Source organism: Grampus griseus (genome assembly GCF_964374135.1).
Source record: "Grampus griseus genome assembly, chromosome: 5".
Lineage (NCBI taxonomy): Eukaryota > Metazoa > Chordata > Mammalia > Artiodactyla > Delphinidae > Grampus > Grampus griseus.
The window spans coordinates 54559186-54585803 of record NC_138998.1 but is presented as its reverse complement, the minus strand read 5'-3'; the positions used below and the strand labels follow the sequence as shown (position 1 = coordinate 54585803).

General features: G+C 40.1%; 1 protein-coding gene across 4 annotated transcripts in view; it reads left to right on the top strand.

Moving 5' to 3' along the window:
- The first annotated feature begins 523 nt into the window (after positions 1-523).
- The window catches only part of TBL1XR1 (TBL1X/Y related 1), a 188013-nt gene continuing 161918 nt past the window's right edge, over positions 524-26618 (top strand). The window contains exon 1 of one of the 4 annotated variants that reach the window (XM_082655442.1): positions 524-640. The gene's annotated coding sequence lies outside the window, so the exon portion shown is untranslated. Of the gene's footprint in view, positions 641-1408; positions 1451-26618 lie in introns of those variants that run through there. The other 3 variants (XM_082655444.1, XM_082655443.1, XM_082655445.1) reach the window with 3 other exon arrangements.

Here is a 26618-nt window from a genome sequence, read left to right as displayed (position 1 = left end):
GCCGCGGCGGGCGGGAGGGAGAGGATCCGGGCCGGCAGTACCCACCCCACCCCCCCGCCGCGCCGCCGCCGCCGCCTCCTCCCCGCGTCCGCGGCGCCCCTCCCCCGCCGGCCCCTCCCCCCCGCACCCGCCCGCCCGCCCAGCGCAGGCCGCTTGGGTTTGTTTTGCTGCGCGGCCGCCGCCGCCGCCGCCGCCGCGGGCCTCGCGAGCTCATTTGTGCCTGGCTGGTCCCCATTCCTCTCTCCCCAGTGTTGAGTGTCTGAGCCGTTGGCTGCTCCGAACCGTTTGGCTCTTTCCCTTAGTAACAGCTTTTACCTTCTGCCTCAATTCCTCTCCCCGCTCGCGCCCTTCCCCCGCGCGCCGCCTCCCCCCGCCGCCGGCCGCGTGCGCCCCCGCCCCTCCCCCCGCGGCGGGAGCACCTCCGCTCGCCACCTGGGGACCCGCGCCGCGCTCCCCGCCCCCGCCCGCCCGGCGCCCATCCCCCGCGCCCTCCGCTCGCCGGGGTTATAATTGCCTCTCACCCCCCGGAGGGGTTATTTTGGGGGTGGTTGGAGGTGGCGGCGGCGGCGGCGAGGAGGGGAATTTCCTTGTGTCTCCATTCCCGGGAGGGGGGAGCGGCGTCGGAGGCCACGGTTTCCAGGTAAGCGCCGGGGGCCGGACCCCGGGGTGGGGGCGGGCGCGGGCCCGGGCGGGGGGCGCGGGCGGAGGCGGCCGGGGGGCGCCGGGCCGCCGGGGGGGATGGGCGCAAGTGGAACATGCATTTTTCAACTTGGCCCTTCGGGGAGCTGGGGGTTTGGCGGGGGAGGGGAGGGGAGGGAAGGCATTTAGGGTGCCCCATCCCCCCTTTTTGCTCTCAGGCTTCTTTGAAATGCTCACGTGCCTGCCCACCCCCTACCCTTTCCTGGTCCCGGGGGATCCTCACCCTTATTATGTTGTCCCCGAAAATGTGCACCTCGGCCTTCTCCCCCCTTCCACCCTTCGTGCATTTACACCCCCATTTTGTGTGTGTGTGTGTGTGTGTGTGTGTGTGTGTGTGTATGTATGTATGTGCGGGAGGCTTTCAGGAAAGAATTTGCAGCAAATTGAATCAAGGAGCCATCATGAGGCCGACTCCTTTATAGCCTATTTTTAGCAGGGGAGAGGGATCTCTTCGGTGCACGTTATTTTGTTAAACCTCAGGCAGCAATGGAAATCCGCTCCCCTCCCGCGGCGCGGCCCCGGGCCCGGCGCGGCGACCCTGGCCGGCGTGCTGGGGGCTGCGGGCGGCTGTTGGGGCCGCGCGTCCCGGGCGGGGGCGGGGGCGCGGGCGGGGGAGGGGCGCGCGGCCGCGCTCCGGGACGTGTTTATTTGTAACTTAGTGCTTTTTATCGTCTTGAGGAGGTATTTGATAGAGCCTCTTTGAAGTTGGGTTCAGAAGTGTAGAATTGGCAAAGTTATTGCCAGCTTCCTGGTAAGTTTTGGGTGGCTCAGAGTCACATTATTTTCTGACAGTGTAAAGGCCACGTTGTGAGAGTGGTTTATCGGTAACTTCCTCTTTGCAACCGATGTCATTTTTTGAACAGAAGCAGACTTTTATAAGTGAAATATTAATCTGAAATGGCAGCTCGAGGGAAGACATGCGTGTGTTAGCGTGTTCAGTATTTTTGGAAGTTCCTAATTTGCTGGAACAGGGAGCACTTTGCAGTGGCAACCGAAAATAAATTTAGGTTGTGAAAATGGTGTGTTTCATGTAAAATTTGGGTTGTAATGGCTCTTAAAAGACGCTCCCATTGTTAGGTTATCTAATAATATTCTCGGAAATAATTGGGTGATTACAAATGACAAAAGTGTTGGAACCTAGTTAAAAACTAGGTTTTTTCCTCAGTGTCTGGAGTTTACTTAAAACCGTGGACTCTGTGGGCACCAAGGTGAAGAGTTTTAGTACTTATGTGATTATAGTTGACAGAGGAAAGTTGACTTTTGGCTTTCTTGTTTTCTAAACAAGACCCTTATGCTGATCTCAACAAGCTAGTTAATAAAATTTGGTGGGTGAAATGTGGGTTATTTTTAGTCTGAATGGTTTGATTCTTCCTCCCCCATATAATTAAGTAATCGTTTCTCTTTCCCCCCCTTTTTTTCCCTAAAGACTCCTTTATCAGGTTGGATAATAGAAGGCCCTGGTGGTGTTTTCATCTACTTACCTTAAAAAAAATTGTAATAAATATCCTGGTTACACGTTGAAGATAGAGTGAGTGACTTTTTGGTTTTACCAGTGTGGTTTATTTTCATTTTTTGTTAAATAAGACCCATGCTGCATTGGTGTATTTTAGTAATCTTGACTTCCTGGAACTGTATGTTCTCACCATTTTAATAAGTTTGTAGTCTAGGGAAATAGGGCACCTTTGTCTCCATGAAAACAGTGTGTGTGCTGAGTTGTATCATGGGAATTCATGGCAAGCAAGCCTCGGAAATTATCCTTGAGCGCGTTCTAGAAATAGTTAGCGTTTACCTGTGGAGGAGGAACAGCAGAAAGAAAATATGCCTGAAAGTGGTTAGGCGAGTGATTCGTGTTTATACTTTTTGCTCTTAAATCGAGGTTTTCCTGCTTCTTTGGAATATGAATTTTTTCTCCCAGTCCTGTTATGCACCATGTGATATATGTAATCACAACCATTAAGTCCATAAGTAACTACTACTTTTTGTCACTTGAGTTGTTAGAATCAGACCTAGAGGGCAAAATACTAAACTGTATGGGGGATGAAAACAATATGTACGTGGAGAAAGTTTTTCTTACTGTTAAGGAACTTAATTAAAGTACTTGTTAATGGCATAAAAATTGTTGCAGAGCTCACCATCAGTTTATAAGATGTTTTTATTTCAACGTGTACCAGCTTTGGTTATTAATATGGGACATACCCATGGTAAATGGAATGGCCCTTTGTGAAGGTTGTAGTTTTTCACTGGTTGCTTCAAAGAGGCAAGTATTTTAATACGTTTTTAGGCGTGTTTAGGAATCTTTGTTACCTGTGTTCACACCATAAGATTTATCATGATTACCATGATACATGCCTATCAAGAGAACGAGAAGTAACTGCTTCCTTTGTACTGGGAGAGTTTCAAGCTAATATGCAGAAAGGGCAGGAGCTTACTATAAACATAGGGGTTACTGATAAAAAGAGATGTGACTAATGGACCTTTTAAATGACAACCTGTTGAACGAATACATCTGTTCATATATAACAATGAAATATAAGTACGACCTTGTCAAATGAGTAGCTAATAAAGGAGTTCTTCTCCAATATACTACAGCAGTTATTACTACAAAGAATTTCTGATTTGACACATTTTGATGAAGAAATAATTTGTTGGGTTTGTTCATTTTCTGTGTTATTTGTATAAAAAGAATTGAGAAGAATGTGAATAGTAGTAAGTCAGGGAGAGAGAGTGGCAGAAATATTGGCACTGTTCGGGACTTTGTATTTTTCTAGTACATGGAATTTGACTCATTTCAAATGGTGTTTATAGTATAAGTCATTGACGTGCAAAAAGAGAAAGCAGCTAACATTGAGACATTATACATCCCCATAGTACAGAAGGGCTAGGACCCCAGGGCTGAGTAGTAAAGAATTGGTAAGAGTATAGTTTGGTTTGGAGACCCCATGGTGGGATCTCCTGCTCTATCACCAGTAGATACTTGAATTAAAAAAAAAGCCTGTGTGAGAGAGCTTATGCTGGAGAGGTTTGCTGTTCACCTCCTCTGGGATTGGACTCCCTAAGAGTACAGTTAACTGCCCTGTTTGCAAGAGTCCAAGGAAAGGGACTCAGCTTGGGCTATACTATAGGAAAGGTGTGAGGTGCTTTCTATGTCATTTATATCCCAGGCTAATACTGAGGTGGGTAGTGTTGCGCTCTTTTTGTGGATGATAAAACAGCAAGGTCAAGATAAGTTAATTCACTTGTTCAAGGCCACAAAAGGATCAAATGATGCACTAGGATTTAAACCTCGGTCTGTCTGAGCTGTAGTCCATGTTCTTTCTAGATGACTGTAGCTGTGCCAGAGTTTCAGCTGTTTCATCAGTCTTTAGATACCCTTGCAAAAACTAGTGTTCCCAATCAAGTTTATAATTCTGTACTTGCGAACTGGGATCTCTACTAACTGGGTCAAGTGATTGCATGGATAAATGAAATTCATAGGGCTCAAATACCATTGGCTTAACTCTCTAGAACTGTTTAATAAGATGCCATCTTCTTGTCAACTGCTGTATTTCCTACCTTTAGATTCACAGCGGTGACGTAGCCTCTCCACACACTGCCAGCAGAAATAGGAAATGTGGTTCCATACCTACAATTAATTAAGAAGGAAAAGCAAATAAGAGTATCTCACGTATTTCTGAAAACTTGTGTAAGAAAAATCATAAAAGTCTGTTTGTGCAGCATACTGATTCTATCAGGGGTTCTCAAGATGAACTGCCCAGCTTCAAATTCAGGCACCATCCCTTACTAATTATGTCACCTTGGGGGAGTAACTCCGCTATGTCTCAGTTTTCTCCTCTGTGTAATGGGACGGTCAACTTCAAAGAGTTGAGAGGATTAAGAGAGTTGTATGTGTGATGCAGCTGGAGATTATCATACTAAGTGAAGTAAGTCAGAAAGAAAAAGACAAGTACCATATGATATCACTTATATGTGGAATCTGAAATGCAGTACAAGTGAACCTATCTACAAAACAGAAAGAGACTCACAGGCATAGAGAATAGACTTGTGGTTGCCAAGGTGGTGTGGGAGAGGGAGAGGGATGGACTGGGACTTTGGAGTTGGTAGATGCAAACTATTACATTTAGAATGGGTAAACAGCAAGGTCCTAATGTATAGCACAGGGAACTATAGATAATCCCCTGGGGGTAAACCATAATGGAAAAAGATACATATATTAAAAAAGAATGTATATATGTGTATAACTAAGTCACTTGCTGTACAGCAGAAATTATTAGCACAAGGTTGTAAATCAAACTATAATGAAAAAAGTCGTATGTGTAAGTTGCTGAGAACAGTAGCTGACAAACAAGCATCATGAAAATGTAAGTTGTTGAGGATGATAATGGGTTTGGATTTGAAGTTTCTTTCTTTGTATTACATTTTATTTGCTTGTTTTTTAAGTAGGGGCATAATGTCATAGAAAGTATTTGGCAGTTTTATTTCCTGAATTTTTGGGCAAAATAGTCGAAATAAGCTTGGCATAATTTATTTACTCCTGAAGTTGTGATTTAAGGCTTACTTGAAGAATTAGGTTGGGTTTTATTTCATTTTATTTTAAAAATTTAATTTATTTATTTTTGGCTGCATTGGGTCTTCGTTGTTGCGCGTGGGCTTTCTCTAGTTGTGGAGAGGGGGGCTAACTCTTCGTTGCGCTGCGTGGGCTTCTCGTCGTAGTGGCTTGTCTTATTGCGGAGCATGGGCTCTAGGCACGCGGGCTTCAGTAGTTGTGGCACGCTGGCTCAGTAGTTGTGGCTCACGGGCTTAGTTGCTCTGTGGCATGTGGGATCTTCCCGGACCAGGGCTCGAACCCGTGTCCCCAGCATTGGCAGGCAGATTCTTAACCACTGCGCCACCAGGAAAGCCCTAGGTTGGATTTTAACGCTAAGGGAAACAATACCAAGTTCCATAGTTGGTGTAGGTAGTGGTGGGTCTTTTGTGTGTCTTTGTTGCCGTTCTTCTGTCACTTGGGCTTGAAATTTTTAAATCTGCTTGCAGCATTTGAAAACATTTTTTAACTCTTTTTTTTTTTTTTTGGTGGTACGCGGGCCTCTCACTGTTGTGGCCTCTCCCGCTGCGGAGCACAGGCTCCAGACGCGCAGGCTCAGCGGCCATGGCTCACGTGCCTAGTCACTCCGCAGCATGTGGGATCTTCCTGGACCGGGGCACGGACCCGTGTCCCCTGCATCGGCAGGCTGACTCTCAACCACTGCGCCACCAGGGAAGCCCTTTCTAACTCTTTTTAAATAAAAAGTGATTTTATTGTTCGAGGCTGGATCTGGCAGTACCTAGGATCTGCTTTTTAAAATTGGAGTGGTTATTTTTTAAGTAGGTTATTGTTTTCTCCAGCCTCAACCTTTCATCTGTGTTCTTTTTTTTTTTTTTTTTTTTTTTTTTTTTGCGGTACGCGGGCCTCTCGCTGTTGTGGCCTCTCCCGTTGTGGAGCACAGGCTCTGGACGCGCAGGCTCAGCGGCCATGGCTCACGGGCCCAGCCGCTCCGCGGCATGTGGGATCTTCCTGGACCGGGGCATGAACCCGTGTCCCCTGCATCGGCAGGCGGACTCTCAACCACTGTGCCACCAGGGAAGCCCTCATCTGTGTTCTTGTTCTACATTTTCAGCTGCTGTCAAGACAGTTCTGCTTGGAGGTGTGTTCCTCTGAAATATCTTTGAATCTTGTCTTATTTTCCCTTCCCATTTTTTATCGTTCTTAATTCACCAGTAATGTTAACGACTACTAGAGTTCTATGTGTCAGGATCACGAAGATGCTTTGATAGGTACTTGTGACAATCTAAGCGACTGGTATCCTTATTACTAACAGCGTGGAGACCAAGGCTCAGGTAGTAAGGTGTGCACAGAGGGGTTTAGGTCCAGTGTGTCTGACTTCTAGGCCAGTGTTCTTATTTATTTAAATTTTTTTTTATTTGACTGCATTGGGTCTTAGTTGCGGCATGCGGGCTCTTCTGTTGCGGCGCACAGGCTTCTCTCTAGTTGTGGCACGCGCAGGCTCTAGAGCGCGCGCACGCACGCGTGAGGGCTTAGTTGTCCCTTAGCATGTGGGATCTTAGTTCCCCGATCAGGGATCGAACCCACGTCCCCTGCATTGGAAGGCGGGTTGTTAACCACTGGACCGCCAGGGAAGTCCCTAGGCCAGTGTTCTTAACTAGCAGTCTGTTTTCTCAGTGAGTGAAGGAGAGAATGAATGAATGGTTTTAGGTTTCTGGGTTATTGCATTACTTTTCAAGTAGGTTGCTCGATATCTTCTTCTCCATTCTATCTTCTCTAATCACCAACAGTGTAATTTATTTAAATATTGGTTTCATGATGTCAGTTCGCCTGCAGAAGACCCCATAATGGCTTCCTTTTGCCAACTGGATGTAGTTCATATGCTTCAAGTCTGGCTTTTAAGGCTCCATTCTAACCTATTCAGCCGTATTTCCTACTCTTCTCCAACTGGGATTCTTGCCTGTCTATCAAATACTGCAGTTTTGGCATACTCATTACTCCTCTGCCTTTGTGCATGCTGTTCCTTCCCTTTATCCTTTTAATAGCCTAGTTTCAGTCCCACTTTCATGAAGTTTTTTCGGGCCATCCTGATTCAGGATATTTCTTTGAGATTTCATCACATTTAATGAGTATCACAAACTCCATAATTATTTATTGTTTTGTGAGTATGTGTCACATTGCCTCAACCAAATGTTACATTTCTTGAAGGAAAGGGCCACTTTCCTTATAGTATGTAGCAAAACTCTTGAGTTTTGTATTATACTATCTTCGTAATAAAATGGATTGCTTCTACAAGGGCCCGTGTTAAAATAAGAACAGTGACAGTCCTGTTTCATTCTTGTTGATGTGGCAAAAGCTCCTTTTTGAGTTAGACCTTCAAAGTTCAGTTGTACTGTAGTCACATTAATTTGAATTTTCATGTTGGCAGTGTTGACAAGGAAGGGGAAAAAAAAATCTAGTCAACATTTAGAGTGAAATGGAAATGGATAGTTTTATATCCTCTTAATCCTGGAATAGTAGCCACAGTCCTGGTGAAAAACCTAGTCTAGTTGGGAATCATGTCTCACTAAATTGGCTTTATCTGGTTATATTTGTGTTAGTTGTTATGAAACTTAAGATTTCGGGTTTTATTTTTTTAATCCTCAGGCTTTTTTTGCTTGTTATTTTCTTAGTAGTATGTCTAAATAAGATAATGTTTTTAGCTCTCAGTATGTGTGACAGCATTCTGACCACATTGGAGTCCCATTTGAGCCGTTACTATGAATGTATTAACATGTATCTATCATGTAGTGTCAGTGGGTTTAGTCTACCAGAAGAATGTTGTAACCATCTCTCTTCAATAGTTTGTTTTTTTGAGGGGGGGCACGTGGCACAGGGGATCTTAGTACCCTGAGCAGGGATCGAACCTGTGCCACCTGCAGTGGAAGTGGGGAGTCTTAACCACTGGACCACCAGGGAAGTCCCTCTTTAATAGTTTTCTGTGGTAAAGATGTGCCAAACAACCTGGGTAATTTATTCTAAAGGCAGCTATTTCGGTATTATGTCCTTTTGAAATTTTTAATATTTAGAGTTTTAAAATATGAGGGTTTCAGTGTCAAACAATGAGTTGGATGTTACCCTGCTTTTTGAGAGCTTAGATTCATAACTCAGAAATAATACAATCAAACTATAAGGGTCATGCTGAAAGATCAAAAATTAAATTTCAGTATGCAGAGTGTCCAGATTAAGATATTTATGCGAAATGAACAGTTTGAGGAATGAATGAGGAAGAATATAAGTATTAAATGTTTAAACCTGGAAGTTTGCCACCTGTTTTCCTTTTATCGGAAGTTTCTTTCAGGAGGTAGAATTTAAAATACAGAAGAAAACATGGGGGCCAAGGATCAGAGATGGTCATTAAGTGTCTTTTTTATATTCTTCTTTATGTGAAATTGTACTCTGGACTCTCAAACATTTTTTTTAAACAAAGGAGATGTTTTAAATTTTTAACTACTTAAACAGAGTGAAGAATTTTTACTTTCTAAGAACTAGATATCAACCTACATCTTGGTATCTTTATTTGTCTGAGATCAAAGATGGTACCAGTGCTTTCCTCTCTTCCCTCCCTCCCTCCCTCCCGCATTGTGTCTTTTTTATCATACTGAATGATAGGCATCATAACTAGGTGATCAGCGACTTGATTGTTTTTTTTTTAAATTTTATTTTTTTATATAGCGGGTTCTTATTAGTTATCCATTTTATATACATCAGTGTGTACACGTCAATCCCAATCTCCCAATTCATCACACCACCACCACCACCCCCCGCCACTTTCCCCCCTTGGTGTCCATACATTTGTTCTCTGCATCTGTGTCTCAATTTCTGCCCTGCAAACCGGTTCATCTGTACCATTTTTCTAGGCTCTACATATATGCATTAATATACGATATTTGTTTTTCTGACTTACTTCACTCTGTATGACAGTCTCTAGATGCATCCACGTCTCTACAAATGACCCAATTTCGTTCCTTTTTATGGCTGAGTAATAATCCATTGTACATATGTACCACATCTTTATCCATTTGTTTGTCGATGGGCATTTAGGTTGCTTCCGTGACCTGGCTATTGTAAATAGTGCTGCAATGAACATTGGGGTGCATGTGTCTTTTTGAATTGTGGTTTTCTCTGGATATATGCTCAGTAGTGGGATTGCTGGGTCATATGGTAGTTCTATTTTTAGTTTTTTAAGGAACCTCTGTACTGTTTTCCATAGTGGCAGTATCAGTTTACATTCCCACCAACAGTGCAAGAGGATTCCCTTTTCTCCATACCCTCTCCAGCATTTGGTGTTTGTAGATTTTCTGATGATGCCCATTCTAACTGGTGTGAGGTGATACCTCATTGTAGTTTTGATTTGTATTTCTCTAATAATTAGTGAGGTTGAGCAGCTTTTCATGCCCTCTTGGCCATCTGTGTGTCTTTTTTGGAGAAATGTCTATTTAGGTCTTCTGCCCAGTTTTGGACTGGGTTGTTTGGTTTTTTAATATTGAGCTGCATGAGCTGTTTATATATTTTGGAGATTAATCCTTTGTCCGTTGATTCGTTTGCAAATATTTTCTCCCATTCTGAGGATTGTCTTTTTGTCTTGTTTGTAGTTTCCTTTGCTGTGCAGAAACTTTTAAGTTTCATTAGGTCCCATGTGTTTATTTTTATTTCCATTACTCTAGGAGGTGGATCAAAAGAGATCTTGCTGTGATTTACGTCCAAGAGTGTTCTTCCTGTGTTTTTCTCTAAGAGTTTTAAAGAGTCCGGTCTTATATTTAGGTCTGTAATCCATTTTGAGTTTATTTTTGTGTATGGTGTTAGGGAGTGTTCTCATTTCATCCTTTTGCATGTAGCTGTCCAGTGCTCCCAGCACCACTTATTGAAGAGACTGTCTTTTCTCCATTGTATATCCTTGCTTCTTTTGTCATAGATTAGTTGACCATAGGTGAGTGGGCAACGACTTGGTTGTTAAGTGGATGTTTGTTCTTACTGCTTATCTACTTGAATGGTGGCTAGCATTTTAATGTGAATTCAGTATTAAGAAAATGAATTTTTGCCATGATTTGCAAAGCCATAGTTACATGGGTAAGTCATTTAGCTTCTAGAAATGTGTAAGAGGATCAGATGAAATGCTACCTAAAGTTTGCTCTTTCATTCTACCAGTACTTATACAGTCAGTTCCTGTATTAAAATTCTGAGATTTTTGTCATTTAATTTTGTGATTTGTTTTTTTTGTTTTTTTTTTTTTTGAGAGAGAGAGTTCTAAATTTTCTTAGCGTATTTAAGGCCTGAAAATCGACACCTTATAGAATAATAGTCAGGAACTACTTGACATTAGCGTAAGCAAACACCTCGTCAGAAAAGTTTTAGTTAATAGCATATTTTGGTGGTTACCTTCAACTGTTAATAGAACACAGCTTATGGGTTAGGAAGAAGTGTTTTATGCTTTCCCCTTAATTTAAAAGGGCTAATTGGGTAGACTGCATACTAATTTTGTTCTATTTCTATTTTGTGGCTATCAGATGTCATTAACTGACAGTGTAAGGCAATTGGGTCATCTGCTTTGGGTTTCTGAAGTAAGGTAATGGGAATAGATAATGAATGAATTTCCTTAATATTTTTTTCTTTTTCCATATAATTGTTCTTTTATGGGATAAAATTTATCATACATGTGTGAATTTTTAGATGCTGTTTGTAGTTATAGCGATTTTTCGGGGGCATCTTTTTATTTTAAAATGTAATACCCTATGTACTTAAAATTTTTTCATCCACTAAAGTGATGGATTTTCCCTAAATCACCTTTCTGTGTTTTCCTTAGTAAGCAATATACATTTGTGAGATCCTAGACTGGGGTTAGGAGTGAAGTCTGTTTCTGTATCAGGGAAATAGTTTTTTATTCTTGTGCAAAATCTCATAGACCCTCAAGGGGATTACTTCTTAGCCCTTGGACTTCCATATGTCCTGCCAGCAGAGGTCACCAGTTTTAACATCTGGTGAAAGATGTTTTGTGTGAATTGTTTCTTTACAGGTTTTGTTTAGATTTGATGTTTATGACTTTCTTGTTAGCATTTATAGGATCTTCTCAAAGGTACATTTAAATGAAAAAAATGGAGGCAGAAGATCTTATATAGTCTTCTGCCATTTTAGTGCAAAAAGAGGGGGAGGAATGGAAAGGAGGACACACGGGATGGAGTGTGTGTGTGTTTGTGTATGTATGTTTATATGCTCAAGATGACTCCAGGAAGATACACAGGAGACTAGTAACAGTGGTTTGGGGGGTGGGGTTGAGGTGGGGAGATCCTGTGGCCAGATGTGGGAAAAATTTATTTTCACATATAATCTTTTGAACTGTTTGAATCTTACTATGTTAGTATTACCATTTCAAAAAAAGTAATGATTGTGAAAGAACAATCATTAAGAATTCTTAATTTTTCTAGTTCTTTCGCTTTGGATAGTCAAAAGAAGAGAGAAAACTATGTAAATTTCTCCCATGCTTTCCAGCCAGTTCTTAAAGAGCTGGCACTGTGTATATTTTTGCAAACACTTATTTTTATTTCTCAGATTTGTTGGCAGAATTAGAGCCACTGAATATGATTAAAACGTGTTGTTTCTGTGTCATGAGTGGGTCATCAGACCAGTGGAATTATTTAGTGATAGTGAACTGATGATTTTCGAGTTCTATCCAAGGTTGATAATTAGAAATGAACTCAATGCAAACTTTAAAAAGTGATGTTGGTTGTTCAGAAGTAAATAGGTGTTGCCTGATTTCAAAAGTGTTGTTTTGCCAAGGGTTTGGAAATTGGGTGAAAATGGGGGTTCTCGTAGTTTAGTAGTTAATTTTAATAATTATGGTAGTCTTTGGTGTAATGGGATTCGTGGAAATGTAGATTCTGATATTGCATGCATCCTAACATGACTTGTGAATTTGGATGTATGTGTTACTGACTTCAAGGAGACAGATATATTAGATTTTGATTCCATTTTGGGTTGCAATTGGTGTCACTTGTAATTGTGCACTTGTAACTTAAGTTTTCAGCTTAAGCTAGAACAACCTCTGGGAGAGAGAGCGCCTGTTTCTGTGCATCTAATTCTGCTGTACAGACCTGACGCTAGCCTTTTCTGAGGGCAGTGCCTCTCCAGTGATTAGAGGGCTAAGTAGGGTCTGTGTCTGACCTTTGGCAGTAAAGTCTTCCTGTAGGGTGTTACTGTGGCAAAGAGCTCAGCCTCTGGAGCCAGGCATACCTAATGTGAATCCTGTCACCTTATCAGTTGTATGGCTTTGGGAAATTGTGTAACCACTCCAGTTGGTTTCCACTCTGACAAATGGGAATTTTTCTCTGTAGAGCAGTTGTGAGGATTGAAATGTGAATGCATGTAAGGCAGTTGTCATAGGGCCAGCACATAGGAAGTACTCAATAAATGCTAGTACTTGGTGCTTTTGTTAGCTGCAGCAGCAACAGCTGAGGAGAGAGGCAGAAAAGTGACACTGCTCCTGCAAACTATCATGGCTTTCTGTGGCAACTGCAGAGAATGGGATGGTTAACATTCCCAATTCAGAGGGCTGCAACTGCATTTGACGACTGAGCTTTTGTTGCTCACTCTAAAATGAGGATGTGTGCTGTGGAGCTTTGCTGTGTCTCTGATACATATGTTGTTTTACAGTGATGTTTTGTGTTGAATTTGGTCACATCTTGATAAGATGTTTCAAGAAAAAAAAAGTTATTACCTTTAAAAAAAAAAAGTCTTTTTGCTTTTTGGAATGGAATCGTTCTTCCTTTTCTGCAGTTTCTGGGAGATCCAGCACTGTTCTGGCTCTCAGTGGACACTGCTTGGATGATCATTTCAAATACACATTCTGAAAATTTTGAATTGGACTTTCACTAAGAAATACATATGACATAACATATGTGTAAAAATACTGAAGTAAGTTTTCAGGAAATTATGCTTATTTTAATATGTAGCACACACTCATTTTCTATACTCTTATTTATAAACATGCTTCTATAAACTTGTAAACTGATTCTGTTATTTTAGAGGTAATAATGATTTCATTATTCACTGGATTTAGAAAAGACTGGTTCAGAGGAGTGTGGTCTTTATGGATTTAGAATTAGTACTCAAAATTAAAAACAAAGTATTATTCTGAATGATAGTGCATAGGTAAGTTACATTTATTGGTGCTAATGTCTTTAGGTAGTATTCTGAGGCTCTGTTAGGATTCTGAAGTTCTTATGCCCCAAATTTTGTAAAGTATATGTACAAAGGATAAGGAATTTGGTTGCTAATAAATTTGAATATAAATGACTTTTTTGGAGGCGTAATCTGCAAACAGCTCTGGATTAAGAACCTTGGTTGTCTCTCATAAAGAGCAGTAATTATTAACAAAGGAATAACCATCATACTAAGTTTCTTATATCTCATTAGGAAAGAAATTTGGATAGTTGTTTTGTACTACTTAAGAACTAACATACATAACATATTGGCTGCCTGAAGTTACACGATTTGATTGAATATTAAGCATCTTTCTATGACATCTTTAAATTAACATCCTGGCCTATGTCCACTAGTCATCTGTTTCCAGCACAGACCTCTACTTGATTGTTATTTGTTGACTCTGTCTCAATAGGCAGGGCCTTCCTTGAGGACAGTTGCATTTCACCCATCTTTATCCTCAGCATCTGGTCCAATTCCTGGCACGCTGTAGACTTTGCATTCATGTTAAGTTGAATCCTTGAGGCTCTCTGAATGAGGTACAGGTTTCCTAGTATAGACCCTTACTTCTTTGAGGTGATTCAAATATACAAAAGTAGAAAAGGGATCCCTCCATTTTCACAAATTCATTGACCCTTGGATTCATCATCTTACTGTAAGACTTGTGAGGGTCTGCTTGATAACCTAGCATCCTGTTTTTGGTGTCTGTAGAGACAATGAATATGTTCAAAACCTGGGTTAAAAGAAACAAAGACCTTGTCCTGACGTTAGCAATTAAACTTGATTTTGGGGTGTTGTGTGGACTTGTCCGTGTGTTCCTGATACTCATGCACTTCTTCTAGTGTATTCCCCCTTGGTCTTTTTTTTCCCCTAATTACCTGATACTGATATTGCCTTTCTTGGTTGGCTCCTGGTTCTTGATCTTAGCATGTGTGTTCAGTCTGTGCATCTACTGGTGCTCTCTCCTTTGACCGTGGCCTTCCCTTAGGGCTTAGAGGAGATGCGCACTCCTTGCCCTTTGTCTCTTTAAACCAACCGTTGCTGTACAAGTGATTCTGTGGCCCAGATTGGGTCTTAATTCTGACCTCCTCTTCTCCTGATCTGTAGCTACCCACATGTTAGCATAGGGATATCCTATACTTTCTGGGTTTCTGCTATTGAGTGTAGGCTGGCAGTGGCGTTACATTTTCATTTAATGATATTAAATCATGATGAGACAGAGGTGGAAGATAGAGGAGGGTGAGAGCTGAGGCAACATCCTCTACTTCTAGCTACTGTTGAAAATGTCCAGGATAATCTGAGATATTGGGTGTTTGGAGTGGAGGTTGGAGATAAGTGGTCTTAGTAGCTGTGATTCTGTTATCATTTGGAGCCTTCCAAAGTGGCACCCCCTTCCTCCTCCACCCCCAGCTTTATTGAGGTATAAAAGATGATCCTTTTGTCAGAAGGAGATAGTTGAGTTGCTTTCTGGAAACCAGGGAAGATAAGATTTTCAGTTTTTTTTTTTTTTTTTTTGGTACGCGGGCCTCTCACTGTTGTGGCCTCTCCCGTTGGTGGAGCACAGGCTCCGGACATGCAGGCTCAGTGGCCATGGCTCACGGGCCCAGGCGCTCCCTGGCATGTGGGATCCTCCTGGACCGGGGCACGAACCTGTGTCCCCTGCATCGGTAGGCGGACTCCCAACCACTGCGCCACCAGGGAAGCCCGAGATTTTCAGTTTTAAACTTTGAACTACAGTGGTGTTTCAAGAAATATTTGTAGTCAATACATAAAAGTTTAAAATTCATCAGCAGATTTAAAAAATTACTAAGGATAGTACATTTAAAAGATTAACATTTTCACTTTCCTCTGAACGTTGTTGAAACTGGCAAGGTACTATTAAATGAAATGAACAGAGAATTTATCTTAGAATAAGCTTTTGCGTTTTTTTACCCTTTGCTTACTTGTCTGCCTGAGAGTACTTTTGTTTAAGTAGATAACTAATCTTTCATATCCCTACACTCTTTGCTTGTTGTATTAGGTATGTTTTCTAATTTCTTCTCTACTTGGTTTGTTCCTTTTTTGGGATCATATACTCTTGTGAATAGCTGGCTGCCTTTTATCTAGTCTCATTTGCCTTTCTTGCGTTTTCTTCATGTATGTTTTGCTAGTAGATAACATTGGTTGGTTGGTTCATTTGGTCTGACAAATAAATGTAGAAGTGACTTCCTATAAGTGAGAACTGGTAGTAACAGGAAGAGTTTTTGTTTTTTGAGATTGTGCATAACAGCATACTAATGATCTTTGATAAATATTGTGATAAATACACATGGTATAATTTACAGGAATGCATATATGGTATTACAGAATGCATGGCAGAAACATTTGTACATACTATTTTGTAGGCATATGTAATAAGTGTTAGTTTCCTTCCCTTTTCTCTGTGGGTTTTCTATCACACTCAGTATAAAATACAAATGTTTTTCCTTAGCCTGTGAGGGTCCCACCACCACTCTGCCCTTTGGCCACCTCACAAATCGTATCCTATTTCATGGCACCCTTCCCCTTGTTCACTGTGCCCAGCCATACAAGCTCCACACCCACAGAACAAGCTTGTTCCTGTCTCAGCGCCTTAATTGCTTTGCTCTTTGCCTCAGGCTTTGCCCTGAGATTGTCATATGGCTAATTCTTTTATGTCATTCAGATTTCAGTTCCAATGCCACCACCTCAGAGAGGTCACATAGAGGGGTCACAGTGAAGTAGCTGCCCAGTCTCTAGCCATTTTCTGTCACATAGCACTTATCTCTCTCTCTGATAGCCTTAATTGTTGATTTATTTTTTTTTAAAGTCATCTCTGTAATTTAACCTCCCTGAGAACAGGGATGGGCTCTGTCTTGTCACTCGGGACCTAAAACAGGACCTGGTAGGTGTTCAGTAAATATTTGAGTGAATTGTTTTCTCGGGGATGTTTTCATGACCAGCTGATAGGCTTAAATTAGTTTGTCCTTAGTAGAATACTGGAAATAATTCATTAAAAGGTCAGCATTTAGAGGAATGTTGGAAGAGGCTTTACTATTGATACCTTGGTATCTACGTTTGGAAGCCCAGGGACATATGTGAGTGCTGTCCACTTTTCTTGGAGGAACATACTTACAGGTGGTGTTTGAATCAGGAAAAAAAAATATAGATGGATAATTGATGAACCAATTTGAGTATGTGCATGTGTTAATAATAAATGTTAGATTTTAGTAGGTTAGTACTTCACTTTAACATACATATTTCATTCAAGAAAAATGATGAGGGCTAGATACCACCGTTTAAGATTTGTGCAGGTTCAGGAGATTTTGTAATTTACCTTTAGTTACATTTACCTGTGATTTTTTGTCTTGAGTAATCATGGTCAGCTTCCCAAGGTTGGTAGATGATTCAGTGTTCTTTTAGTTGTATGATAGATACCCAGTTCAGACTAGCTTAAGCCAAAAACGGGAGATTTATTAGTATATGGAATCCAAAATGGATTGAATAACTCAATTATAAGGAAAAACATTTAGCCAGCTGGGCTTTAGGGGACAGCTAGAACCAGACCCATTTGAAAGCTACCAGAAATCTTTGCTAACAACCTTGCTTTTTTTGTTTGTTTGTAGATTCGTTTCATTTTCTTACAGTAGATTTGCTTTCTTTACCAGGAGGAAAATATAACTTGGCATTGCCAGTTTTTATCCTGTTTTCTCCTGCTGGAGAGTAAGGACTACCTCTTTCTCTGTTTCATTTGGAAAATTCTTGAAGCACTGGCAAGTTTGATTTGCGAAGGGGCCCACCATGGCCATAGGCCATATAAAAACTATGGCTGTCCCAAGTACTCGGTGGGAGTGGGGGGAATGAGAATTGAGTGAAGACGGGAGTTCTGGGCAGACAGCCTCTTCCCCTCCTGCCTCCCCCGCCTGTTTCACCCCTCACAAAATGTGTGTCCATTTATAGTTGGGGAGGTTGTGTCTTTAATCCACCATGGATTGTCAGATGAAATTTTCCTTTAACCAGAACTGGCACTTTTTTGGGTTTTTTGCTCTGTGGTTTCCAGCCTTTTCAAATACAGATCCATTTTTTTTAACGAAAAATTGAGGTCCCTCCTGTGGTAGCAATTGTAATTTTATGAACTCTGTCTCTGGCTAATATCGGTATTCAAATGAATTTGTTTTCTCAAAATGAGTTACATAGTAAACAACTTGATGCAGTTTATGTTGGCTTTGTTTTTAACATTACTTCTGCTAATTTAACAGCTAATAGAAGCCAGTATTTGAGGGCAGCTGTTAGAAAATTATCAACAGGTTAATTATACGTATTTAGGGGATATTTTAATCTCTGAGGAAGATAACCACCTTTATCCTAATCAGGTAGTTAAATAATTTTAGCGTGTAACAACATTAACAAATTACATGTTCCCAACAATTATTTTGAGCAATATTTCAGCAGTTCACTAAAATAAGAAAATGGTTAGCCATGTAGGAAAAGCCTTTTGTGACCCCAAAGATAGTCGTCTTTCTGGACTTCAGTTGCTTCATCTTTAAAACATTGAACCGGGTCTCTGAGGTCTCTTCTGGAGTTAATGCTCTTTGACCCTGTGATTGCACATATAATTTAAAAATTAGGTCTGTGTTCAGCCAACTTAAATGGAAAATGATCTCTTCAGGTCAATCATTACCTGAACAGCTTTTGCTAAAGAAAATACTTGCATTTCTCTGACACCCTCTCAATTTTGGAAAAGTTAGCTATAAAGAAAATATTTTTTAGATGTCTGAAGAAGAAACTTCTGTTGTTTAATCCAGTAGTCTTTGAGTTCAGGTGCATTTGTTACATCCGATTTCACTGTAGAGTAAATTAAAAGAAATAGCACCAAACACATTTTTGAGAATGATTTTTCTTTAATGCCCTTAATTGTGTGATTGCTGACTGTCAAAGCCAATAATTTTTCAGCAGTTCAGGTTTTACTTTGCTCTGTGTACTACACATTTTAGAAGTTGTACCAAAAGTATATGTCTTAAGTACTATGAGAAAATGCTGCTCACGTTCATAATTTTTTAAATACTAAAATAAGTTTCAAGTGTTGCCCATGTTAACTACTAACTGAGAATCTATGTATATTAAAATAATTTACAATGAAAATAGATATGTGAGTGGTATAACAAAAGGGGAGGACATATGTTAGGGCATAAAGATGCCAAACATGTTGATCTTTTCTGGCAAACAGTTTTGTTTATGTGTAGCACATGATTTGAAAGCTGGAGAGTGATGAGAATGCACAGGGTAGGTAAGTAGGGATCATATCATGAAATGACGTCTTTGCTGTGATAAGAATTTTGGACATTCTTCTGTGACAGGAAGCTAGTGAAGGACTTTAAGCAGAACTGCAGGATTATATTTTATCCCTGGATATAGTGCACGAGGATAACATGATGGTTTCGGTGGGAAAGGGGCCTAGCTGTGGACTGAAGGGAGAAAGTTGAGCTGGTAGTGTCATTGGTGAGAGTGACACCACATATTTCTGAGAGTCTTGCAAACTGGTCCACATTTCTGAATTCTGGGAAAAAAAAAGGCAATTGGAAATTCAGGAGAGAATGGAGCATCCAGGTTTTCTTCTCTCTGGCTTGTTACTGCTCTTCTTTTTGTGGGGAGCAGGGGTATGAAGACTAGGGGCTTGTGGGGATGGGGGATTAATTTGATATCCAAACAGTTAATGGACAAAATAGGGACAATGCAAGGAGGAGGAAATTGCCCTTGTCATCATATCATAACTGAGGGATAACTAAATTAGGTACTTATTTGAGAATAATCACAAAAAAATAGGTTGGTATAGTACTACTAGTTCATGAAGAGTCTAGTGGGTGTAATTTTTATTGAATTCTAGGTTAGTGACATTTTCATATATTTTCAAAGCTTTTAAAAAGTTTATATTAGTATAAAAGTCATTAGACTCTCAACTTGATAACTAGAAAGTTAATCTGAATTAAATACTGTTTAACATTACATAAATGTTGTTTTTTAAAAAACTTATTATTTTGAAATAGTTTTAAGTGCACAGAAGAGTATGGGGCTGAGGTTATGGATACTTAGGGAAGAATACCACAGAGGTGATGTACCTGTCTTGTATCAGGGGTACATGTCAGTGTTTACATACAATAATACTATCAATTGTTACTGGTGATGTTAACCTTGATCACTTGGTTAAGGTAATTATTACTGGTGATGTTAACCTTGGTCAAGACCGTTAACCTTTTATCTAGAATTGTTTAGACTGGCACTATCCAATTACATATACTGTGTACCACACATAATTTAAAGTTTTTAGTAACCACGTTGAAAAAAGTGATAAACAAGTGAAATTAATTTTTAACAAATGTTTTATTAAACCTAATATAACTACATTATTATCATTTCAGCAGGTTTATTCATTATGAAATTACTGTTGTTCTGCTTTCCATACTCCATTCATTAGAAGTAAGTCACTGAGTTCAGTCCTCATTTGAAGTGTGAAGGACATTGAGTTTCACCTGCTAGAGGGGACGGTATCAAAGAATTTGTGGACATGTGTTGAAGTTACTACAGTTATTAAGAAATATTTTGGGGAGGTACTCCGAGGATGTGTAGCCTTTTTTTTCCTTAAAGTTTTGCCCAATAATTTTAGCATTCATCAGCGGGACATTGTTTGCAGCAGTGATTACTGTGGTGTTCTAATGGTGACTTTCTAATTCTCTCATACCTTCTACATGTATTAATTGGATTTTTCTGTACAAATGTGTTCCTTTTCCCTCATTTATTTTTTCAATCGAGTATGTGCCTGTGGATCCGTAGATATTTATTTTGTTATTTGGGTTATAAATTAATATCATTTCTCTTTAATTTGTTGCTCAGCTTGTTCCAGCTTTGGCCACTGGGAACTCGTCCAGGCTGCCTCCTGCACCCTTTCAACATGACCCATCCTTTGTTTTTTTAATCACTTGCTTCCTGACATACAAGGTGCTCCAGGTTCATCTTGTATTTTCCCTTTCCTAGCCCTGGGATCAGCCATTTCTCCAAGAAACCCTGGCTACCTTTTATTGGAATCACAACAAAATTTTATTCTAATTCTGGAAGTAATGTCTTTATACGGATCTTACAGAGTGTCAGTATTGGCTTGTGATTCTACAACAGATTTTTCTTACGGTTTCTGAACCACGTTTATTCATTCGGCAAACGTTTAAAAAGTGTTTATGTGCCAGCATTCTTACTGGGGATCCAGGGTCAAATAAGACATGGACGTTGATCCCAAGGAGTCTAGATACGAGAAAGCAGATCTTTTTTTTTTCTCCTAACACATTTTATTGAGTGCCTCTTATGTGCCAGGTACTGTGCTACAAGTGAACAGGAAATACTAAGAACTGGAGCAGGATAGTGTAGGTTTCTTTTAGGAACACATGGGAGGGATTCTTAACACAGTGTTGGGCCAGGTGGAATGTGGAACAAGTCTTGAAAAATGACTAGATATTAGCCAAATGTGGAATTGAGTGGAGAAGTAGGACAAGGGAAGCTATTCCAAGAGGAGGAAGAGCAGTGCCAAGACCACTGGGGATGATGGTACGTGAGGTAGGGCCAGAGATCCCTGTGTGGGATGGTGGTGTTGGAGAAGATGGGAGCAAGTGGTGGCAGGATCCTGGTCATGAAGGTCTTGTGGGTAAGCCAAGCTTTGGAAAGTTGAGGGACCTTTTCAAGGAGTTTGAGTTGGAGGGTAATGTAATCAGATCATCCTGCTGGCACCTTGGAGGGTATGTTGGCTTTCTTGAGGGTCTTGCCATGGTAGAGGTGTGAGGTGAAAGTCTTAACTAGGAACTGTGTTGGTAGTTCTAAGACTTCAGTGTGGGTCACCTGGAGAACTTGTTAAAACATGTTTTAATATCTCTCAGCCCCACCCGCAGTTTCTGATTCAGTAGGTCTGGGATGGGGCTGAGAATTCGCATTTCCTTGGACAAAGTAGTACTGATTATTTTCTGTTCAATTGTAATAAGTTCAGTTCAGACTCTTGATACTTCTTAAGGATTAAAAATAAAACAAAACTTTAAACCAGACTTATTTAGGGGGAATCTGTGACCATTATTTATTTTATGTGTTTATACAAGTATATCTCTGTGTGTATAGGAAGTGAAGCTGATAACTGCTTTGAAAGTGATTTGACTAGGTAATTTATTCACATTGTTCAAAATTCAAAAGTGGAAAAAAAAAAAATTCAAAAGTGTTCTTTTTCTTGTGCTTCTCCAGTCCTCCAAGCCACCAGTTACTCTCCTGGAACCAAGCAGTGTTATCAGTTTCCTCTGTATCCTTCCAGAGAAATACCATATATGTAAAAGCCAATAAGCGCATAATTTACACTCTCTTTGGTATTGTTTTAAACACAAATGGTAGGATACTAGTCACTTTGCTGTATTTTACTTTTTTCACTAATGTATTTTAGATCTCTCATCAACAACTGAAGAGCTCCGCTCCTTTTTTTTTTTTTACATCTTGATTGGAGTATAATTGCTTTACAATGGTGTGCTAGTTTCTGCATTATAACAAAGTGAATCAGTTATACATACACATATGTTCCCATATCTCCTCCCTCTTGCATCGCCCTCCCTCCGACCCTCCCTATCCCACCCCTCTAGGTGGTCACAAAGCACCGAGCTGATCTCCCTGTGCTATGAGGCTGCTTCCCGCTAGCTAGCTATTTTACGTTTGGTAGTGTATATATGTCAATGCCACGCTCTCACTTTGTCACAGCTTACCCTTCCCCCCCCATATCCTCAAATCCATTCTCTAGTAGGTCTGTGTCTTTATTCCCGTCTTACCCCTAGGTTCTTCATGACATTTTTTTTTTTTTTTTTTTTTTTTGCGGCACGCGGGCCTCTCGCTGCTGTGGCCTCTCCCGCCGCGGAGCACAGGCTCCGGACGCGCGGGCCCAGCGGCCAAGGCTCACGGGCCCAGCCGCTCCGCGGCATGTGGGATCCTCCCGGACCTGGGCACGAACCCATGTCCCCTGCATCAGCAGGCGGACTCAACCACTGTGCCACCAGGGAAGCCCCATGACATTTTTTTTTTCCTTAGATTCCATATATATGTGTTAGCATACGGTATTTGTCTTTCTCTTTCTGACTTACTTCACTCTGTATGACAGACTCTGGGTGCATCCACCTCACTACAAATCACTCAATTTCGTTTCTTTTTATGGCTGAGTAATATTCCATTGTATATATGTGCCACATCTTCTTTATCCATTCGTCCGATGATGGACACTTAGGTTGTTTCCATCTCCTGGCTATTGTAAATAGAGCTGCAATGAACATTTTGGTACATGACTCTTTTTGAATTATGGTTTTCTCAGGGTATATGCCCAGTAGTGGGATTGCTGGATCCTATGGTAGTTCTATTTGTAGTTTTTTAAGGAACCTCCATACTGTTCTCCATAGTGGCTGTACCAATTCACATTCCCATCAGCAGTGCAAGAGTGTTCCCTTTTCTCCACACCCTCTCCAGCATTTATTATTTCTAGATTTTTTGATGATGGCCGTTCTGACTGGTGTGAGATGATATCTCATTGTAGTTTTGATTTGCATTTCTCTAATGATTAATGATGTTGAGCATTCTTTCATGTGTTTGTTGGCAATCTGTATATCTCCTTTGGAGAAATGTCTGTTTAGGTCTTCTGCCCATTTTTGGGTTGTGTTGTTTGTTTTTTTGTTACTGAGTTGCATGAGCTGCTTGTAAATTAATCCTTTGTCAGTTGCTTCATTTGCAAATATTTTTTCCCATTCTGAGGGTTGTCTTTTGCTCTTGTTTATGGTTTCCTTTTCTGTGCAAAAGCTTTGAAGTTTCATTAGGTCCCATTTGTTTATTAGGTCCCATTTGTTTATTTTTGTTTTTATTTCCATTTCTCTAGGAGGTGGGTCAGAAAGGATCTTGCTGTGATTTATGTCATAGAGTTCTGCCTATGTTTTCTCTAAGAGTTTGATAGTTTCTGGCCTTACATTTAGGTCTGTAATCCATTTTGAGTTTATTTTTGTGTATGGTGTTAAGGAGTGATCTAATCTCATACTTTTACATGTACCTGTCCAGTTTTCCCAGCACCACTTATTGAAGAGGCTGTCCTTTCTCCACTGTACATTCCTGCCTCCTTTATCAAAGATAAGGTGACCATATGTGCGTGGGTTTACCTCTGGGCTTTCTATCCTGTTCCATTGATCTATATTTCTGTTTTTGTGCCAGTACCATAGTGTCTTGATTACTGTAGCTTTGTACTGTAGCCTGAAGTCAGGGAGCCTGATTCCTCCAGCTCCATTTTTCGTTCTCAAGATTGCTTTGGCTATTTGGGGTCTTTTGTGTTTCCATACAAATTGTGAAATTTTTTGTTCTAGTTCTGTGAAAAATGCCCTTGGTGCTTTCATAGGGATTGCATTGAATCTGTAGATTGCTTTGGGTAGTAGAGTCATTTTCACAGTGTTGATTCTTCCAATCCAAGAACAGGGTATATCTCTCCATCTATTTGTATCATCTTTAATTTCTTTCATCAGTGTCTTATAATTTTCTGCATACAGGTCTTTTGTCTCCTTAGGTAGGTTTATTCCTAGATATTTTATTCTTTTTGTTGCAGTGGTAAATGGGAGTGTTTTCTTGATTTCACTTTCAGATTTTTCATCCTTAGTGTATAGAAATGCCAGAGATTTCTGTGCATTAATTTTGTATCCTGCTACTTTCTCAAATTCATTGATTAGCTCTAGTAGTTTTCTGGTAGCATCTTTAGGATTCTCTATGTATAGTATCATGTCATCTGCAAACAGTGACAGCTTTACTTCTTTTCCGATTTGGATTCCTTTTATTTCCTTTTCTTCTCTGATTGCTGTGGCTAAAACTTCCAAAACTGTGTTGATTAAGAGTGGTGAGAGTGGGCAACCTTGTCTTTTTCCTGATCTTAGTGGAAATGGTTTCAGTTTTTCACCATTGAGGATGATGTTGGCTGTGGGTTTGTCATATATGGCCTTTATTATGTTGAGGAAAGTTCCCTGTATGCCTACTTTCTGCAGGGTTTTTACCATAAATGGGTGTTGAATTTTGTCAAAGCTTTCTCTGCATCTATTGAGATGATCATATGGTTTTTCTCCTTCAATTTGTTAATATGGTGTATCAACGTTGATTGATTTGCATATATTGAAGAATCCTTGCATTCCTGGAATAAACCCCACTTGATCATGGTGTATGATCCTTTTAATGTGCTGTTGGTTTCTGTTTGCTAGTATTTTGTTGAGGATTTTTGCATCTATGTTCATCAGTGATATTGGCCTGTAGTTTTCTTTCTTTGTGACATCTTTGTCTGGTTTTGGTATCAGGGTGATGGTGGCCTCGTAGAGTGAGTTTGGGAGTGTTCCTCCCTCTGCTATATTTTGGAAGAGTTTGAGAAGGATGGGTGTTAGCTCTTCTCTAAATGTTTGATAGAATTCGCCTCTGAAGCCATCTGGTCCTGGGCTTTTGTTTGTTGGAAGATTTTTAATCACAGTTTCAATTTCAGTGCTTGTGATTGGTCTGTTCATATTTTCTATTTCTTCCTGATTCAGTCTTGGCAGGTTGTGAATTTCTAAGAATTTGTGCATTTCTTCCAGGTTGTCTATTTTATTGGCATAGAGTTGCTTGTAGTAATCTCTCATGATCTTCTGTATTTCTGCAGTGTCAGTTGTTACTTCTCCTTTTTCATTTCTAATTCTGTTGATTTGAGTCTTCTCCCTTTTTTTCTTGATGAGTCTGGCTAATAGTTTATCAATTTTGTTTATCTTCTCAAAGAAACAGCTTTTAGTTTTACTGATCTTTGCTATCGTTTCCTTCATTTGTTTTTCATTTATTTCTGATCTGATCTTTATGATTTCTTTCCTTCTGCTAACTTTGGGGATTTTATGTTCTTCTTTCTCTAATTGCTTTACGTGCAAGATTAGGTTGTTTATTCGAGATGTTTCCTTTTTCTTAAGGTGTGATTGTATTGCTATAAACTTCCCTCTTAGAACTGCTTTTGCTGCATCCCATATGTTTTGGGTCGTCGTGTCTCCATTGTCATTTGTTTCTAGGTATTGTTTGATTTCCTCTTTGATTTCTTGAGTGATCACTTCGTTATTAAGTAGTGTATTGTTTAGCCTCCATGTGTTTGTATTTTTTACAGATCTTTTCCTGTAATTGATATCTAGTCTCATAGTGTTGTGGTCGGAAAAGATACTTGATACAGTTTCAATTTTCTTAAATTTACCAAGGCTTGATTTGTGACCCAAGATATGACCTATTCTGGAGAATGTTCCATGAGCACTTGAGAAAAATGTGTATCCTGTTGTTTTTGGATGGAATGTCCTATAAATATCAATTAAGTCCATCTTGTTTAATGTATCATTTAAAGCTTGTGTTTCCTTATTTTCATTTTGGATGATCTGTCCATTGGTGAAAGTGGGGTGTTAAAGTCCCGTACTATGAACGTGTTACTGTCGATTTTCCCTTTTATGGCTGTTAGTATTTGCCTTATGTATTGAGGTGCTCCTATGTTGGGTTCATAAATATTTACAGTTGTTATATCTTCTTCTTGCATTGATCTTTTGTTCATTATGTAGTGTCCTTCTGTGTGTCTTCTAATATTCTTTATTTTAAAGTCTATTTTGTCTGATGTGAGAATTGCTACTCCAGCTTTCTTTTGGTTTCCATTTGCATGAAATATCTTTTCCATCCCCTTACTTTCAGTCTGTATGTGTCTCTAGGTCTGAAGTGGGTCTCTTGTAGACAGCATATGTATATGGGTCTTGTTTTTGTATCCATTCAGCCAGTCGGTGTCTTTTGATGGGAGCATTTAATCCATTTACGTTTAAGGTAATTATCGATATATATGTTCCTATTCCCATTTTCTTAATTGTTTTGGGTTTGTTATTCTAGGTCTTTTCCTTCTCTTGTGTTTCTTGCTTAGAGAAATTCCTTTAGCATTTGTTGTAAAGCTGGTTTGGTGGTACTGAACTCTTTCAGCTTTTGCTTGTTTGTAAAGGTTTTAATTTCTCCATCAAATCTGAATGAGATCCTTGCTGGGTAGAGTAATCTTGGTTGTAGGTTTTTCTCCTTCATCACTTTAAATATGTCCTGCCAGTCC